Source organism: Moschus berezovskii, chromosome 25, assembly GCF_049115385.1.
Source record: "Moschus berezovskii isolate FMDL1 chromosome 25, NW_MosBer_1.0, whole genome shotgun sequence".
NCBI classification, from domain to species: domain Eukaryota; kingdom Metazoa; phylum Chordata; class Mammalia; order Artiodactyla; family Moschidae; genus Moschus; species Moschus berezovskii.
This window is the reverse complement of record NC_142484.1, coordinates 39,759,195-39,762,337: the sequence shown is the minus strand read 5'-3', so window position 1 is coordinate 39,762,337 and position 3,143 is coordinate 39,759,195.

Below are 3,143 nucleotides of genomic sequence, written 5' to 3'. Positions count from 1 at the left end.
CCCCGTCTGCCTGGCCTCAGGGGTGGGAACAGACTTTCTGTTGAGGAAAGGGAAACGCTCCCATGCTGCTAATTAACTGTGGGAGGAGAGGAAGCCCTTTCCAGACACCAAAAATACCACGGGAAGAACTGTATAAAAAGCACCCTTTGTACCGGCAGCCCCATCATTTGGCCTAACCTAGGCTGGGACTAGGAGGGAAAAAAATAAACCCTTCATCAGCCCTCAGGGTCACTGCGTCCCAAGCGACCACCTCAGGAGGCTGTGCCCTGAGTGGTGTCCGCTGGGGACAAGGCCTCAGGAACATAGCGCGGAGTCCCACGGCCTCCCCCTGCCGGCCTTGGCAGACCAGGAAGCTGCCTGCCACTGGCGTGCTTAGAGGGGACTTGTGAGTCTTTGTTAGAACAGCCACCGTCCTGTTTAGTCATTTCAAAAAGAAGGAGGTTCATTAGCACCATTTTTCTAGCAGGACAGTAGTGGAGACAGCCAGAGAGAACAGACTTGCAGACGCAGGGAAGGAGAGGGCAGGACGAATGGAGAGAGTAGCTCCGGACCGTATGTATTGCCACGTATCAAACAGACAGCCGGTGGGAATTTGCTGTACAATGCAGGGAGCTCTGTGGCAACCTAGAGGGGCGGGATGGGGTGGGAGGTAGGAGGGAGGTTCAAAAGGGGATGAGACATATGTGTACTTATGGCTAATTCACGTCGATGTGTGGCAGAAAACAATACAACGTTGTAAAGCAAATATCCTCCAATTAAAAATACAAAATAGTTTTTTTTAAAGGGAGGGAGGGCAGGTCTGTGGGGGTGTGAGGTGGGGCTTGCCTCAGAGTCTGGGTAATCTCACTCCAGCAGGTCCGTCTCCCACCCGGGGTTTATCAGACACCCGGGGCGGACAGGCCTGTCTTTGAGGATGTCACTGTCGGCCTGCCCAGTTCCCTGAGGCTTGGCTGCTGCAGGCCTGAGTAGAGCCCGCAGCGTCTGAGAGGCTCGGGGTCCGCAGAGGTGCTATCAGGGGAAGGGCTGAGTTGCTGGGAAAGTTGAATTTGGCTGCAGGCTGGGATTTGGAGGCTTGCTCAAGCAGGAAGGCTGTAGGGCCATTTGGCTGGGACCTTAAGCTCAAGAGGCTTCAGAATTTGGCTGCTGATCAGCGTCAGGGAATGAGGTGAAACCGGGAGGTGGTCCCAAAGATGGAGGACCCCAGCATCAAAGCTGCCCCCAGCATCAAATCACACTGAGGTTCTTGGAGAACCTAATTACGGGGTCTGCCTTACTTTATCTAGCACAGATTCCCAAGATGCTAAATTGCCAAAACCGGGAAGTTGGGGTACTAGAATTTCGTACCAGGCAAGTTTCCCAGTCTCTCACTCCAACAATATTTTTGCATCTGGGCAGACAAGGGGAAAATTCCCCCATTATAATATCATATGTGCAGGATCCTTGGCAGCTGTCTGTGTGGTGGTCCATCTTTCTTCTCTTTCTGTTGATACAGCAACTCCTTTGTTAGACTCCTCATGTCAGAGCTGAAAAGAATTTAGAAGCCGCGTAGATCAATTCTTCTATTTGATAGAAAAGGAAACAGAAAACCCAAGAGAGAAATGACTGGCACCAGTGAACATAGCTAATGATCATCAGGATTGAAACCAGGGCTCCTGTCATCCAGTCCAGGACTTTTTCCATAAAACCACACCCTCCGTAACAAGTAACATTTGTGTATTAGGGGTTCCTGCCTATTCCATGTTCTGCTTCCCTTTTTACTCAGTTAAATGCATAGGGCCTTGGACTGCCCCTTGTCTATGGTAAAATGATTTTTTAGAAATTAAATGTATTGCTACAATTTAAAGAAATTTATTTGACTGCACTGGATCTTAGTTGCCACATGTGGAATTTAGGTCCCCGACCAGGGATGGAACTTGGGTCTCCTGCACTGGGAGTGTGGAGTCTTAGTCTCTGGACCACCAGGGAAGTCCCTAAAATGCTTTCTGAAGAGTTTCCACTATTTGATATTTTGACAAATAACAAACAAAATAGCCCCTCAGACTAGGAAGAAAGAGGTTATCACCACAGAGGCTTCCAATTTGAAATGCATGTGGACCAAGGTAGAACAGCAAATTCTCAGACTCTAAGACTTTGGTGCTCAAAGTCGTCTACGGACCAGCAGCCTGAGCTTCACCTAAGGGGTCCTGCCCCAGACCTGCCTCTTCATGAGATCCCCAGATTGCCGGAATACATACTAGAGTTTGGGTAGTCCCACTTTAGGGTAACACTACAAGAAAGTCCTATCCCCTTTTCCTACCGAAATGCTTAACCTTCTCCTTCCTCCCTCTCCCTCCTCCACCCACCCCACCCGCATTCCTAAATGTTGCTATGTTGATCTTGTTCTGACTTTTCTTGAACCTTAATGCCATGGCAGGGGTGGCGTTAGGGGTGAGAGAATGTTATAGTTTAAAAGGGGACTCAAAATGGAAGTTTTTTAGAAGAAAAAGAACCAATTTGAAAGACCTTCTGCAGTTCTAATGCCATGTTGCTAATGTAGAAGGATAAACATCCCCCATGTTTATATTGGCTCACTTATAAAATCATCATCTTTGGTTATATTTAGGAATTTGATGGCTTGGAAAGTATACTGAAAAAGCCTGAGAACAAAAATATTTTCCCCCTTAACTCTCTGGAAAATAAGAAAACCTCTTCAAGAAAAAAATCCCAATAAACATCTTTTTCCTACTTTATCATCTTTGTCCACTATTATGCATTTCTTCCTCTTAACCTTTCTCTCTTTTTCATCATTCCTAGTTCAATTTCCTCATTTTAGTCACATTTTCAAATAGGATTTTCTTATTACTTATTTCTTATAGATATATTAGGAAATAAACAAAAAAATAGCACAACCAGAATCCCACCAAAGTATTTAGAAACAGTTATAAACCTTTTATATAAAATTATCTCAAATCTTGTTGTGAATACACTTGTTAACAAAAATGAGATAATTCAGAACATAATAATTAGCGTTGACTTCCTTTTAAATGAAACTATCAATTAACATCTTTACACTTGTGCTTATAAAAATGAACAGCATCATTTTAATTAAATTCTGCCATATAGATCACGCTATGATTGATTTAATTATACTTCTGTTGCTAGGT